This window comes from Cavia porcellus, unplaced genomic scaffold, assembly GCF_034190915.1.
Source record: "Cavia porcellus strain 051 isolate PalLab524CR breed Dunkin Hartley unplaced genomic scaffold, mCavPor4.1 scaffold_1, whole genome shotgun sequence".
Classification (NCBI taxonomy): domain Eukaryota; kingdom Metazoa; phylum Chordata; class Mammalia; order Rodentia; family Caviidae; genus Cavia; species Cavia porcellus.
In genome coordinates this window covers 165,005,840-165,022,577 of record NW_026947484.1, presented here as the reverse complement: position 1 = coordinate 165,022,577, position 16,738 = coordinate 165,005,840, and the positions used below count along the sequence as shown (strand labels likewise).

The 16,738-nt window shown below is 52.8% G+C and overlaps 1 long non-coding RNA gene across 2 annotated transcripts; it reads right to left on the bottom strand.

The window, feature by feature from the left end:
- Positions 1–298: 298 nt before the first annotated feature.
- Positions 299–16,483, bottom strand: LOC134478381 (uncharacterized). 2 transcript variants are annotated; one of them, XR_010051004.1, is made up of 5 exons: positions 15,885–16,483; positions 15,287–15,370; positions 3,286–3,462; positions 2,799–2,988; positions 299–965 (listed from the first exon to the last, which is right to left on the bottom strand). It is a non-coding gene; the product is annotated as an uncharacterized LOC134478381 (long non-coding RNA). The 2 variants fall into 2 exon arrangements; XR_010051005.1 differs by lacking the exon at positions 2,799–2,988.
- Between the last annotated feature and the right edge of the window lie 255 nt (positions 16,484–16,738).

Sequence of the window (16,738 nt, the reverse complement as noted above, 5' to 3'; positions counted from 1 at the left end):
AGATATAGCCTGCCTTGGAGGCTCAGCCCCTCCCCAAAGAGCCCCTACCTGTAACAATGCGCTTTCCCCCTGTGGCCCTCATCCCTAAGTGGTGACTGCTTGTGAGTCCATGTCTGATCTCGGGGTGCTTTGACTGCTTGTGCCCCCAAGTTCATGTTAGAAACCTGAAAGCTGCAGGGTGTTAAGGGGGTGGGGGTTGGGGATGATTAGTCCCAAGGGCTGATGTCTCGTGGACAGGATGGGTGTCTGTCTTGGTCACTTTTCTTGTTGCTAAGACAGAATACCCGAGACCCACAAGTCAAAGGAGCAAAGGTTATATTGGCTCACAGTGTGTGGAGTTTTCAGTACATAGCTGGCTGGGTCCAAGGCAGGTGGCAGGGCAGAGGGGCATCGCAGAGGAGAAATGGTCCATGGCAGGGCAGGCAGGAGGCAGAGAAGCAGCAGCAGCAGCAGCAGCAGCAGCTATAAACCTGCTTTTCCCTTCTATCCCATCCAGGAAACAAGCACTTAGAGGGTGCCAGCTATACCCAGGGACAGAGGCTGGCCTTCCTAAATCCATTCAGCCACACCCAGAACCACGCTAATCCCAGTGGTGGACGATTCAGCGCCGGAACCCTTAATCCACATTCACATACCTTAGATCAAGCCACCTTGGTAAAGTCCCACCGATGGGGTTGAGGCTTTGGGGGTACAGCTAGGTATAAGGTAACAGTGCCCTTACAGCAGGGACATAGCAGGAAAACACATTTGGGGCCAGCATTGCCCTGCCTGACCCTGTCTGGCCTCAGAAACCGTGAGAAGCAATTTCTGTGGCTCTGAGCTGCCTGGTTATGGTTTTTTGTTAGAGCAGTGCGAACACACTAAATCAGCTCACTTTACTGTCCAGTGCCTGGCTGATGGCTTTGTACTTAGTTAATCCTGTCCGCGAATTCTCTCTGTTCAAGTCGAGATGTGGTTTTTGCATCCTGAAAAAAACATAGAGAAAATGCATGCTGCACCCCGAACTCTCAGCAAGCACTGGTTCTGTGACACCCCAGGGTTTCTAACAGTCCCACCCATCCGCTCTGCACCACACAGGATCACATCCCACCGGGAGATGGCACTGGGGAGGGGCCCCAGGTACCAGGCCACCTCTGGCTGCCTCTTTGCCCCTCTTTCAAGCCTGCTTTGTGAAGCACACTTCCACACCCCACTTGCTGCAGAGCCCCTGGAAGGCGCAAGTCTGTAAAGGATTTATCCCCAGTGACTCCATCTGAGCCAATGTGAAGGCCACATGAGACACCTGGGACACTCGGGGAGCCCAGAGATGTCCCGAGGGGGACAGAGAACTCATGGATGCTCAGGAGCTACTCCCTGAGCTCATCTCTGACGTGGTGCTTGGCTGGACTGGGGGCCACAAGGTCAAGGAACAGCCACGGGGTCCGTACCTCCGGGAACACACATCCACTCACTGGCAGGGTCTGGAGCAGTACCAATGCCTGGGTGACAGCGATGTGTCCCCTTGCCTCTGCCACTGAGCATGGCCTGCTCTTGACAGGAAATGGCAGCCCCTATGGTCTGTGGATGCCCAGAAAGCCCCAGCCTGGGCCCAGGGCTGCATTTAAATAGCAGGCATTTGCATTTTTAATGCTGAGGGGGACTGGAGAACAGAGCCTGGCTCTCAGAGGTGGAAGTGGTGGCCTCTGCATTTCTGCAGTGAAAAACCCGAGTCTTCAGTGTCAGGGAGAAGGACAGAGGCAGCCTTGGCACAGGCATGGACACGGGGACCCTGAAAGGACACTACCTCCCTCACAGTCCCAGCCACTACACACTCAGCCTTCAGGCCTGTCCACATCTCAGAGCCGCCCCCCATGAGGTCCTTAAGCTCCTGAGAGAGACAGAGAGGATCATGTCCCCTGTCCTGCATCCCAGGGAGGAAGCCTGGCACGAGATGTGAACTGAGGGCGAGATAGGCCACTTCGCTAGGCCAGGGCCGCACCTGAGGTCATCTTGGATGCCTAGGGCCATATGATGTCAACAACCCCATCCTCGGACTCCTTCTGGGCTCATTCTTCCACCACCCACACCACAGTTGCTGCTGCAGCTCCTGGGCCACAGAACCCACCTCCTGTCACCCTCAGCATTCTCAGTGCCCGGCCTGGGCCTGGCAGACAGGGGACTTAGGTGGCCGGAGGAGGAGGCAGCGGGGAGGGAAGGAAGGCTGGCCTGAGGGAGCTGAGGGGAGGCCGGAAGGAAGGCAGCTTCCGGGCAGATGTTTGTGGGACAACGGGAAGCACAAGTCTGCGGGTGGTGAGCAGCAGGGGCTAATGGGGGCTGTGGCTGTGGGAGTTGAGGCTGTGGGAGCCGACTCAGCCTCCAGCCACCTGGGAGGCCGGGGTGGTCACACAGAGCAGCTGGAACTCGCCCCTGAAGGGCCGGATGACAATGTCCAGAGATGCAATGGTGACCGATACAGGGAGGCCATCTGTCATCAGGAAGAGGAGACAAGTGACAGCTGGAGATCTTAAAAAGTCCTCCAGGGGAGCAGCAGGGGCCAGGCAGAGGCTGCAAGGAGATAGGACAGGATGGCCGCAGCCAAGGGACCCTCGTGTGCACCAGGAGCCTGAGGCTCTGCCCTGGAGGAGCAGGAGGCGCCCTTCTTTCTGCACTCCAGGGATTTTCTTTCTTGGTTGGCAGCGCTGGAGACAGAAGTGGGGGCCTATTCACTGAGCTGCACCCGCAGTCCTTCTTTGTTTTTTGAGACAGGGTCTCACTGAGTTGTCCAAGTTGAGCTAAAACTTGTCATCCTCCTGCCTCACCTCCCAGAGTGCTGGGTAACAGGCATGCCTGCCACACTGGGCTTTGCCCTCTGCAAAGGTCTGAGTTGCCTGGACCCCATGGCAGCCATCATGGGGTGTGAAGTCCAGGCCTGAGCTGCAGCACTGAGATCCTGCACTGCACATGCCGGGCTGTCACCACCACCGGGAACTCCGCACAACTGTAGTGGTCCTGTCTCAACATAAAACAAAGAAAGGGCTGGGATGTGGCTCGGTGTGAAAGTGCTGATTTTAGTCCCCAGGACATACACACTCAAGCACATGCACACACATGCCTTGTTCATCTGCTTGGCGAACCATGCCTGACACGCTTGAGAAAATCCAGCAGAGCAAACTTGAGATCACACTTCGTAGTTTAAAGTGATTTAACTGCCATGGGGGTTAAATGCTATTAATTGGTGGAAGGAAGAGTTGGTTAAAATCAGGAACATCAATTAGAGCACACGCGGACGGACGTGGTGTTACTCACATCCAAACCGACACAATCGAATCCCCTGACCGGTGCGGGGCGCCAGGGCAAGAGCAGCAGCTGCCCGGGACATCAGTCAGTGGCAGCAGGGATGGGGCCTCCCAGAACTGGTGAGTGCCTGGAAGGCTGGGGAGCAGGCTCAGCCTGGTGAGGCCCGGGGTCCGATTTCCAGGGCTGCTGAAAGAAGAAAGAAAAAGCAAATGGGGTAGGGGAGAAAGGGAGGGAGGGAGGAAGGAAAAAAGGACGGGGCGCTAGAACCCGGAGGGCTGTGCCCATCTGTGTGTCCTTGGTGATGTGTGCTAGAGAATCGGCCACTCCCCTTCCCTCCTTCTCAGAACTGGAGGACGTGTACAGGGCCTCACACTGAGCTGCGTGCTTTACGTTTCTGTACTGGATCTCACCAAGTAGCCCAGGCTGGCCTCGAGCTTGCCATCCTCCTGCCTCAGCCTCCCAAGTAGCTGGGATTACAGATTTATGTCCCCAAGCCCAGCTGTGACATCCACCCTTCTCATACTGTACCCCAGGATCACACTGTGTCATCTACAAAACCCCTCCCTACAACAGCAGGATGAATTTGCAGAGACATCCGGGACTCTGGGGGCTATTTTAAACTGTCGGGGTGACCTCATGCACTGCTGGCACTGGGTGAGCAGAAGCCAGGATTCAGAGGTCCTGTGATCAGGACGTGTGCAGACCCACAGAGGAAGAGCTGCTCTGTACACTACATGATTCCCAAACTTGATGGAGATCAGAAGAGACAGAAAATACAGAGCAAGATGTCTTGCAAATAGGAAGGGACCAAGAGACAGGCAGGGGACGGGACATGAGAGAGGGAGGTGGGGTCGCATCTGCACCCCAGCGCCCTAGGACGGATGCAGTTGCCATGCATTGCAAACATGGACTGATGAAAAGTTTAAAACTCAGAATTTTAAAAAAAGCTCAGCTGTGGTTATTTGCAGCTGGAATCCTACTCAGCTTTACTTTCAAACAGAAAACATCTTCGCCTGGTTTTAATATAGGCTGCATTTTCTAGGAATGCAATTATGTGCAGATCAAGGGAACACTGCACTTTATTATCCTTGAAATGTCACACCAGCATTCAGCATTCTGGGAAAACCGTATGACCAAAGGCAAAGCAGCCACACCCAGGTGGCCCACCCAGGATCGCCAATGTCTGAGTGTCTGTCTGTGTGTCTGGGTCCTTGCCCACAGCCCGAGCTCCTGCTGACCCCGATGGTGGTGGGGCATTCCTGAGATTCAGCACCAAAGTGCACACTTGCTCTCACATCTTCCCCCTGCAGGGCTTGAGCGCTGGGTACGTAGGTAACCCCGCCACAGACCGGGACTTCCTACGTCCCCAGCGGCCCAGAGGAAGGCTGCTCCTGTGTCCCTTCCTGAGCTCTGGCCTCAGTCCCCCTGAGACCCTGACCCCAACAGCGCTGGCTCCCCGAACTGGTTCCAGGGCCCAGAATACTGTCCCAGCTTCTGAAGACACCGAAGGACGTCTGTCGTCTCCTCCCTGACTCCAGTGCGTCTGCCTTGATGTAAGTTTCTCCAAATTCTCAACTCTGTAAGAGCTGGCCTTTGGATAGTCATGAGCAAATAGCTTCTGCTCAGTCAGATCCATACGTCCCTTCAGTGGTGGCTGCCAGATTCCAGCAAATGAGTCTCAGGGCCAGTGTCTCCCCAGCAGCGCATTCCAAGCCTTCACATGCACCGGGGCGCAGGGCTGGGGTTAGTTTCCCTGTAGACAGAACCCAAGAAGTCACACATTCTTGAGACCCGTTGCCTCGTGAAGGATCTCTTCAGCGAGACTTCTGCTTCACCAGCCAGCCCTCGGTGGTGATGAGCAGGCTTCCTAGCAGGACAGCCAGCTTTGTGACCCTGATTTGTGCCAGGCCACCAGCCCACCCCCACTGCTCCCTCTGATGTGAACACACCACCGCTGCAGGATCGGAGAGTCCAGGAGCACCCCTAGCGCATCACATCACCCGAAGGAAGGTCTCCGGGGTGACTGCTGGGTGTTGGCCCTGCAAGCCCAGGCACATGTGTAGGTTTATGTGTTTGAAGGCAACAGTTCAGTCCTGCAGAGAAGAGGCTCAGTCTCCAAGCTTGCAGTAAGCGCTACTCTCCACATCACCGAAGAGCGACCTTGTGGGATGCAACCTGCTTTCCTCCAGCTGGGCCCAGCATCTCCACTGTGCCCTGCTCTCTCTCCACTGGGACCCACGGGCTGGTCTGACTGTGTCGGTGCCTCCGCTGCAGCAAGGACAGAAACAGAGCCATGCTTGAGATGCAGTCCACCGGGCTGAAGCCCTCCGCAGCTCTAGCAAAGCTGGGGTCCGCGCTGCCTCCAGCGCTGTGCTGTCCTCTGTGTGGCCTCCTCATGCTCTTGGCTCCCTTCCTCCTCCAGGCTGCAGCTCAGGCTAGGCCAAGGCTGGGGAGTCTAAACCACCCCTCCACTTCCAGTGATGCCATGGTGGAGGACGAGCAGACCCTCTCAGAGGAAAAAGTGCAAACAGCAACTAAAGACAGGAAAGAAAGCCCCACATCACTGATCACTCGAGAGATGCTGCTAAAACTCTGGGGTCCCACCTCACCCCATAAAGAATGGCTGCCATCAGGAACTCAGCCAATAATCAGTGCTGGCGGGGCTGTGGGGAGAGGGAGCCCTTCTCCACTGTAGGGGGGAGTGCAGACTGGTACAGGCCCTGTGGAAATCAGTGCAGAGATTCCTCTAAAGACTAGGACTAGAGGTCTCATTCCACCCAGCTGTTCCCCTTCTCGGTATCTTCCCGAAAGAGTTAAAAGCATCCCGTTCCAGTGATCCATGCGTTTCCATGTTCACAGCAGTACAATTTATAATAGCTGAGTCCTGGAAGCAGAACATATGCCCATCAGCAGATGAAGGATAAAGCAAACGTGACATTTATACACAATGCAGTTCTGCTCTGCAACTGGACTTTTTCCAAGGCCTGGGGATTGAATCCAGGAACTTTGCACTGAGCTCCACCCCCAGTTCTTTTTATTTTAGTGTCTTACTAGGTCTCCTGGGCTGGGCTTGAACTTACGACCTTCCTGCTGCAGCCCCCAGAGTGCCAGCATGACCGGCACTGCCACATTTGACTCCAGTTTGGAGTTTTAAAAACAAAAATTCCAGCTCTGTGTTGTTTACAGGAATGTGCCTCAGCATAATAAGAGAAATGTATTGGTCACGAAGGGACAGAGACAGACTGTCAACACCCCAGCCAAAATCAAGCTCGGATACCAATATCCATATCTGGGGAAGACTTGGAGGGGGACAGAGACTTCAGGATCGCGGTGACGGGAGGGTGTTCCTGCTAAACTCAGGTGCTGCCAGATGATAGCAGTCAGGCCACGAGGGCCCCTCTGCCTGCAGTGGCCAGCGATTCTGGCCTTCTGCCCTCTGCCGTGTGAGGAATGGCAGACGGGCCAGCATTCCTGTCTCCAACGCACTCTTGCTCTCTATGACTGACTCAGCCATGCATCTCACCTCAGCGTCACCGAGCAGCTTCAAGCAAAGCTCAGCGTACACTAAGGGCAGGAGTCTGCCTGCAAGCTGTAGTGGTGATGAACTTTGTGTGCTTTGTGGTTCCTAGGGAATCAGTCCCTGCTGGCCGCGTCACTGATACCCTGGGCTGGGTCCCCTTGCTTCTCAGTTCTGCTCCAAGGAAGTCTAGGGTTGGGGCACCAGCAGCTTTGGCATCGGGTGGATGCCACTGCTCCTGCGTGGAGCCCCATCAGCATCCTGACAGAGGCACAGGAGCAGGACACTGCGTCCCCCCACTGGGACACTTCCCAAAGACCCACTGCCTGGAGTGCAGTCCAATGCGGGAAAACCAGAGCCGAAGTTCCATACCACCTCTGCCTCACACCTCTTCCTGACTTTCTCTGGGATCATTTTAAAGCGTCATCATTAAGGGTGTAATGCGCTGAGAGCTTAGATTTTTGAATTACGAGAGAGAAGGAACTAAGCTGATTACTCTGAATGTCTTCTGAAAATCGCTAGTGTCACTGACCAGTCCACTGCGTGGCCTCCCCCTCTGACTCCGGAAGCTCGGACGCGGTCAGCAGCTCTGCTCTGGCTCCTGATCCACCCCACAGGCCATAGTGAGCCACGCTGTGTGGCCTCTTGTCTAACTGACAGCAGCAATGGTCAGCATGTTTCAAGCATTCCATTTACTGAATCTCTGTATGCTCTGTTTCAGTTTTACTTTAGAAGTGGCACCATGTAGTAGAGAAGGGGCTGCTCTCTGCTGAGCAGAGTGAAGCTCCCGAGGGGGTGGCAGGCGCCAATGAGTACCTCGGGTCAGAGGGAGCAGTGATTGGAAATAACCGAGGTGTCAGAAAAAGCAGAGCCAGCAGGGACTATCTAACCTCAGTGACTAAGGTTCTAACACAAACCCAGGCTAAGACACTCGCTCAGCAACACGGGAGCAGAGAAAGGAAACCATTTTCTCATCATAGAAAGGCAACCGACAAACATGGACGCTGGAGTTGGGCCACCCTCTCGGCGGGCGGCAGTGATAATAAGCAAGACTTGTTGGTGACTGCTGACCTGTGGTGAAAGCATGGTGCCTGGCGGGCCCTCAGGCAGCCCACGGGATGGCCCCATGCGGTGTACAGCACCTGCAAGCAGGGGTAGCCTGATGGTCACCCCTCATGCCAGGGCCAGACTGCATCCCAGCATGGGGACAGAGAATGCCGGTGTCCCGGAACTTCGCCGTGAGAGCACAGCCTCACTTCCCTATTGCCCTGCCAGAGAGGCAAAATCTGAGCCTAGTCATGGAGCCATCTCGGGCAAACCCGAGTGGAAGGCTGTGGGAGAAAACAGCAGCCCCCGCTTTTAGGCCAGCAGGCCGAGGGGACAGGGGCGCTGGGTGGAAGTCCCTGGAAGAGATCTCATGCGTAAGTGCCATGCATCATCCACTTTGGAGCACAAAAGTTGTTTTTCTGTTACCATCCAGGACATTAGTAAGAAAACTAGCACCCACAGTGTGGATAGGCCCAGTATCCTGCTAGTCACCACATAACCGTGACCATGCTGTGGGCCTATGCAAGAGAAGGCCTTTGTTCCCAGGAGCGACACTGCGGTATTCAGGGCAGAAGGGCGTCGCGGCTTCCCCTGAAACACGCAGAGAAGAGCAGGTGCGGTGAGTGTGAATGTCCGCAGAATTTGGATGAAGGTGCCTAGGAGCTGGGGGTATAATTTCTAAAACTCTCTAAGTTGGAGATTGTTTTAAAACAAATGGTTATTCAAAGCCTGCATTTTCCTTCCTACTAGGAATTTTTAAAATGTGAGTCTTAGTGGTGTCTTTTATCACTGTTGGGAGCTCGAGAAGGTTTATTTAACCAACATCCCTGGATCAGTTGGGTGTTAGAGGCTAAGGAGCTGGAAGTGAAGTAGAAAACACGTAGTCTCATCCATGGACTCTGAGAACCTAATGGGGAGGGGACAACTAGTGGACACAGAATTCCTCACAAGTAACAAGGCCTTTTTGCAGCCCCCGAATCCACGCTGGTGAGCAGACTACATCTGGCTCCTTGTTCCCTGGGTCATAGTCTTCTCCTCGTCCTCCCTTCCTGTGGCAGGGCAGAGACACAGCCCAGGTCACCGCCGTCCACCCAACTGAGCCCTCCTCACTGTGGGGATTACAGTGGGAAGTGTGGTCACGGCTTCCGTGACAACTAAGAATTTTCCATTTTGAAAAGCAATAAAGGCGTGGGAGAACTGGATCGTTTTCAGACTCCTGCTCACTGCGGACACAGGCATCTGAGGACTCCGGGCCGCGCCCTGCGGGGGTTGGATTTTTTTTTTTTTTTTGAAATTCAAACAAAAAGGAGTTTGTTACAGAGCTCACAAGGGCAATTCTGAAAGCTTCACTGATTTTAATAATATTTTCCAATTAACTCACTCGTCATTTCCTGATTCTCTGAACCCATTCATTTTCAAAGCTGCTACCTTTCACATGAGGCGAAGTTAAGAAGGCCGTGGTTTTATAACTGATCCCATCTAAGCTAACCTTTCAGCCACTTTATAAAAATGCAAAACAAGCTGGCCCAGGCTGAAATGAGCACTTTCAACTCGCTCCTGGTGCATAGCTTTGGGAACAAGGCGCCCCAGTGCTCTGGGGTGACCAGGGGCCCGGGATAAACAGAACCAGGCCAGGAGCTCCTCCTGGTTGCAGGCCCAAGGCCCACAGAGGGATGCAAGCGGGAGCGTCTGGGGCCTGCAGCCAGGTGCTCCATCAACACGGTACGCAGTGAAGAGTGGAGGAGGGGAGGGAAAGAGGTTTGCGGAATGGATCCTGAGGGGGGCAGTTGCCCGGTAACCTTCCTTCCTGCCACCCTTGGCTTGTCAGCTGTCGTGGTCTCCAGGGCCCCTCATCACCCACATCTCTGCTCAGGCCTGGCCCCCTCAGGCTGCTGCACCCTCAAAGCAGTTCTGGAAGCATCTGGAGCTGCCACCCCGGCCTCACCTGTCATCACGCACAGCTGTGAGCCCTTAAACACAGGGGCTGGACAGAGAACTGTCTCAGCCCGCAGACTCATAAACTGAGTAATGAGCCTCTGTTTAATAAAAATAATTTCCCTGAAAACAGCTTTCCGGAAGAGCAGGGGCTGATTCCATGTGGAGCCACAGGCTTGCAGTACGAGGCAATCACTGCCGAGGCCTCCTGGACCATAGTGTGTTTGCACGGTCCTGTACCTCTGCAGCTCTGCGAAAATACAGTGTTCCAGCAGCAGTTGGTTAGGACCACAGTCCTTCCACTGTGATTCCCCCTGCAGACCCCTTCCCTGGGTCCACGGTGTGGGGTACCTGGAGCTGGAAGCAGAGCACAGGGGAAGAGCAGCAGGGAGAGGACCCCTTCCCAACACAGCCCCAGGGACCCGCTCTCCCACCTCTCACAGCACAGGCTGCTGGGGACGTCTGGCATCAATCCACAGACGCACACCATGCCTCGTGGTCTAGTCTCTGGTCCCGGAGTCCTCTAATCCAGCCAAGAGGGCAAGCAAGATTAATGCATGGTGAGGAAAGTAGCCTGGGTCAGCCCAGGCCTGTGGGGGAGAGGAAAGGTCCTTCCAGTCACCCTACCAGAGAAAGCGGACCTTCTCTGCTGTGTGTGGGTTCTAGAAGCTTCTTTCCACTTAAGGAGACAGTAAATCCTGTCTTCCTTTCACTAGGGTGAGGCGTTGGCTTTCAGTGGATTCCTGGTGCTGGGCTGGGGAGACCAGCACTCTCTCCCAGGCTGGAATAGACCCATTTCTGAAACACTAAGTTTTTGTAAATGAAATGTTTAAGTATCTTGAAAGACCTCAATATTGGGAAGAATCTTTCCATAAAATGTATTCTCCATGACAAACTATTTTGCTGGGTTCTAGAGTTCAAATAACAGCTTCTAGCTAATTTGCTTTGAGCACTTGAGCCTCCTGGGCCAGTTTTCCAGTGTACCCAGTATGCACTGCTCAGCCTTCACATCGGCCCAGTGAGGCTGTCGCTGTGGTCTCTGAGGTCTGGACAGGGACGGGCTATGTGTCCTGGATTACGGAAGCTGAAGGGAAAGCGGTCTTCAAAAGTCTCTCTCTTCTGAGTCTTAGGGAATACTTCGGATTTAATTTTATGTTGGCTTATATAAAATGTGAACATGGTTCTAGAATCAAATCTAGAAAACATAGAATGTCTGTCCTTTCCTCCATGCTGCTTTATCCTGCCAACACCAGTAACTTTGTCAATGGCTTATTCTAACTTTTATATGTGAACAAATACTTCTCAGAGAGGAATGGTATCATACTCTACATACTTTTCTCCATCTTGAGAACTTTAAGGAACATAAAACTAACTGACATACTTATACTTAACTTTGTAAATTGGAAGGTAGAGCCATCCCATCCTAAAGGGACTTCAAATTGCTTATTTGACTACTTTAACTACCTTGGAAGACCCCCAGAGACCATCTGACTTCTTTGAGAACTAGAAAATTATGAAAACAATCAAGAATGCACGCAACTATCCCCAAAACTAAAAATTATGTCAGTTTATACAAGAGAGCTCTGTTTTGTGACCCATGTCAGGCTGTATGTAGGCAATAATCATCAATAAATACTAACATCATGAAAAGGAGAGAACTGTTACCAATTCCACAATGGAAGTAAACATCATCATTTGTAGCATTGAAAAAAAATAAAAATTCAGAAACTCAGCCCTGCTTACCACCAACATCATTAATCCCAGGAGAAGGACCCAATATACAACTCAGAGCAACGCAGCCAGCAAACTCAGACCACGGGAGTCCAACAGAAGAACCATCCTGGCTTCTTTGACAAATAAATTTCAAGAAATAACAAAAGAACTAAAAACAAACAAAAATTAACGGGAATCTAAGAGATAATTAGTTTTCATGTATAGATCTTGTTTGAGCTCTGATTCTAATCAGCACTCAAAAAATAATTTTTAGGACCCAGAGGGGATCCCATAACAATTACCAAATGGATATTTGGTAAAAATTAAGAAGTTGTTAATTTTTTAGATAAGTGACTATTATTGTGGGCTTTTTGTTCCTTGTATTTTAGACACACAAACTAAAATATTTATAGATAAAATTTGATGACATCTGGAATTTGCTACAAAATAATTCAGTGAGGGAAGAAATGGCCAAAATATGGGCGAAACGAGATTGGCCTTGTAGCTATTCTTCTGTTTTGCATGTTGTGTTGTGAGACAGGGTCTTGCTATGCTCTAGGTTGGCCTGGAGCTCATGTCAGTCCTCCTGCCTCAGCCTCCCAAGTGCTGGGATTGAAGGTGGGTGTCACTATGCTTGGCCCTGTATCAGTCCTCATTGAATCAAAGTGCTGGGTGCAGTTTTACATTCTGCTCCCTGTCTCTGCAAGCTGAAAATTTCCCTACAACATTTTCAAAGACCTTAAGAAATATCTGCTCTCATGTGTTGTTGGCCCCAATTTATTGCCTATAGATCTATTCAGGCACCAACATGGGTTAGTTTCCTAAGGTGAATTTATCCATACTATTTAGTAATACATTTGGATGTCTCTTTGCACATTGGAATTGATATAGGGGAACGAAACTCCCAACCTAATAGGTGTCCAGGATGAGTTCATGCTCTCCAAAGTTGAAGAATGAATTTTAGGAGACAGAGGGGTCCTGCATGGAATGCCAAAGACTCTGTCTTTTTAGGGATTTTATAGAGCAAAACCCTAAGGTGAGGCGGGTCCAAGAAGGGAAAAAAAAATGGGAACTCACAAGGTGGACAGGATGTGGGACAGAACTATGGTTGACCAATAAGAGTAACTGCTCAGCTAAAATTGATTCTATCCAGACAAATTGGGGAGCAAGTCACATAGCAAGCAGGCATGAATACAGAACAGTGACTCTTGCGGTAGGGCGCTGGGATGATGGCTCCTGGCATCCTCAGGGCACTAGAAACCTAGTTGGAGTGTCCTTTCCTGAGGAAGTACACAGGTGCATCTGTTTGTCTTTTGGGTTGGGGTTGGGCCCACAGCAGGTGTCTGTCTCCTGCACAGTGGCTCCGTGTATACTGGCTCCTTCCAGGGCCCAGCTCTGTCTGCCTAGATAATTTCTGTCTAACACAGCTTTCTGTAACATAACAACTTCACTCCACTCCTCCCTGCCCACAGAACACGACTCCCTTCGTTCTAGCCTCAGCAGACCCAGATCTCTCTCCTCAGCAGCCAGGGGAGCTGCAAGCTGGACGGGACGTCCAGCTCCAGTCTTGAAGAGGAGCTGCAGATGGGGAGGGCACATGACCACAGACCCTGGAAGCTTTCTCAACACCTGGGAATGTGTCCCCATCTCAGGCTGAGGACAGCACCGTGACCGTGGAAAGGGTCACGGAGTCCTCTGGTGGATGAGGAGGTGTGGTCCGGGACCCCTCAAGAAGGGCTCTAGCTGTGCAGAGATGCCCCCCTTCCCAGGCCACACCATCATGAGCTGTCTTGTCAACACCAGGACATGAAGGCCCGGCTTTGGTGACCCAGTGCAGGACGACCCTGACAGGTCAGCTGAGCCTCCAGTTCCTCTGGGCGTCAGCAGGGCCTGTGACACCACCCAACATCTGCTGGGCTGCAGGCCTGTCCCCTCACAGATGCTGCTTCTATGGTTGCGCTTTGCACACCCGAACCCCATCCCTGTCCCAGAGGTGGATCCTGAGGACTGGCGACCGTGGCAAGGACACAGAGAAGCACTGTCTTTCCTGGCACAGGCAGCTCTGCTAGGGCCCTCATCCTCTGTGTCCTCTGCAGTGTCCTGGGAAGGTGCATGGCCTGTGATTGCAAGGCACTGGCTTGTCATGGCTTTGTGGCCTGTGGCTGACACTTGTTTTTTGCTGGAGTTGCCGAGCAATGTCTTAGACCTGAAGGCTGGACCTGGGGTGGGCCTGTCCTGCTGCTCTGTCTCCCAGTTCTGTCCACCTCCAGGGGCAGACACCAATGCCAGCAGGAGCCTGCCCTGTATGAGGGTCCCGACACACAGCAACACAGCCACCCTCCCTGGCACAGATCCATGTGTAGGTTCTTCCATGTGGCCAAGCACTTCGCCTGAATGCAGGCGAGGCTGCTCCAAGCTCCAGGTGGGCTGCTCTGCTCTCCTGACAGCGGGGATGTGTACACGGCGGGCATCGTGGGAGGAGATGCTGAGCTGCAGCTCTGGGCCTCCCTGGGCTGATGACCTGGGCAAGTACGGACGAGGGCTTCGTGGACCTGCTCTTTACTTTGGTCCCTTTTCACACAAGATCTTTTGTTTCTCGATCCTGAGTCCTGTTAATAAAGAACTTCCACAGGAAGTGCCAATTGAGCAGAGAGCAAGATTGGAGCACAGTCTGGGCTGTGCTTTGCACTTAGAGATGGCTGTGTGATCTCTAGATTACAGCCAGTGGTGGTTGCTGGTTTGCTTTGAGTTTTTCCAACAGCTCTCAGGATCGGAAGTGTTATTCCTCTGCCTAAGGATTTCAGTTACTCTGAGGTACAAGAGAGAAGCACCTTGGAAAGGAAGGAGATTCTGACAGACATCACCTCGTGGATTAACCTGGAGAGCAAGAGGCTAAATGCAAGGGCCTGGCCGTGACTCAGAGGAAGCCAGTAGCTGTGACTGGACCGTGGGATAGAACCCAGCATTAATTAGCTGGGTGTGAGGGTGCATGCCTATAACCCCAGCACTTGGGAGGCTGAGGCAGGAGGATTGATGTGAATTTGAGGCCATTTTGGTTTGCATTATGAGTTCATCTGAACTACACAGTGAGATCCCAATTCAAGGAGAAAAAAAAAAAATTAACCAAACTTAACCCTCCCAGCAACCAGGGCAAAACACAGAGCAGTATGCTCTACTGTACTTGATTTTAAAGAGAGACTTTGCCCCTCCCTCACCCAGAGCTTGGCCTGCTCTGCTCCTTCACTCAGCAACCCCCAGGGACCAGAGTTTTTGTGGCCAGGAGGCACCCTGGGTCCATCGATCGGCGCCAAGGCAGGTAGTGGATTCTCCTTGTGCTTCCTTCTGCTTGAACTGGGTGCAGTGAGGGACATACTTGTTCTGATGCCAGACTCCCAGCCAGCCTGTGAGTGTGGCTTCCCAAGAGGGACCCAGGCATCCTGAGCAGGACATGTGACCACAACCCGAGCAATCACCGCTGGCATTATGGCCCAGGGAAGGTGGGGCTGGACCCAGCACGGGTTACGGACCCGTGTGTCATGGCCCCCACAGGCACCATGGTGGCCTGCTTCAGGCCAAGAGCCAAGAGCATGACTGTGTGTGAAGCTGCTTTGCTGCACACATGGCCAGGCCCCAGGGGTTAAGGGAAAATGATAATTTTAAAAATTTGCACTGTGTCCATCGACTCAGCTTACTCTTCTAAAAAACAAAGAAAACCCAGGATTTTAGTGACCAAACATGTTGGTCCAGCCCACAGAAAAGCAGTGACCAAAACCCAAGGCCATGCGTGAGAGGACAGACCTCTGAGGAGCTTCAGGACAGTTCTGCAGCTGAGTGACTCGGACAGGGCCTCCCTCTGCATCAGTTTAGCTTGGCATCTGAAAACTGAAGGTGTGGATTACAGCAGTTCGAAAGCCTCCCCACACACCCCAGGCAGGGAGATCACTAAGCCCTCGGGGAAAGGCTGGTTCAAGGGATCTGCATCAGGGCAGACACTGAGCTTTTGTTTGGTTATATTTGCCTGTTGGTTTTTAACCAAGGGCTGCAGGCCCTCATCTTCCAGAAAGCTGGGAGATGCTCACCTAGACGCCCCAGGGGCTCTTCCACCCGGCCTCCCAGGAGTTTGATCACTAGACCCGCCAGCTCCTCCATTAGTGGGGCAGAGTCCTCAGCACTGGACTCCATGGTCCAAGACGGGTCACTCACTTCTCACCAGTGAGCCAGGCACAAAGCCCCACCAGACCCAGTGAACCCGGCTGTTTTGTGCTGGTCAGAACTGTGGCTGTCCACCCTGATCCCCGATACCCAGAGTAGGTGTCCACAGTGTCCTGCTCTCTGTCTTCCTCCCCAGACCGCAGCTTTATAACTTGAGCATCCAGAAGCCACTACAGGAACTCACCTCCCTGCAGGGTCCCGGGGAAAGAGGGTGGTGGCTGTGTCAGATCTGGAGCTCCCGAGCCACTGGCCCGGCCTCCTGGATGTGGCTAGTGGCCTGAGGGGGCAGCCCTGACCACAGCCAACCACAGGGCCGCCCAGTGTTATCTGGATCTGGATTCTAAGCCAAACGAGTAAAACAATCAGGAGACACAAGGTCCCATGACCACAGATCAGTAAGGGCACTGGGGATGATTACTGTGGGTTAACGATAGCTCTGATCGTTTACAGATGGGGAACGTGACACAGTTTCTGAGGTTTGCTTTGACATGATCTAGCAGGAAGGGAAGCGAGGGTAGGAGGAGGGAGGGCAACACGGGGGACCCTCATGAATTCTTACTGCTCTGCTCTGTGTAGTAAAAATGTCCCAGAACAGCAAATGCTAAGTCGCAGTGATGGCTGCTTTCCTTGGGAATATTCTGCTTTGCACGTTGTTGAGCAGTGGCCAAGCGGGAAATCCTTTGTTCCCGCTGTGGGGATGCGGGGGGTGCAGAAGCCAAGGGACCTCACTGTCACTCACATCATATTGAACTCCTTAAGGGACCCCCATAAACCTCCAAAGCAGTTTTGCCGACATCTGGCCCCTGGGCCATGGTTTGGCTGGGATGGGGGTGGGCATGGGGTGGGATTTGGGAGCTGAAAAGACCGAACTGCCAGAAAAACATCCTCTGCCCTGGGATCATTCAAACGCGGACCATCTTCTCCATTTTTCCCCAAGCAGAACGAAGATTCTGGGCTCCTGGCCAGCATTCCCCTCCCGGCCACTTCCTGTTTCTTTGCAGACAGGCACAGAGCAGAAACACCTGGAAAACATCGGCG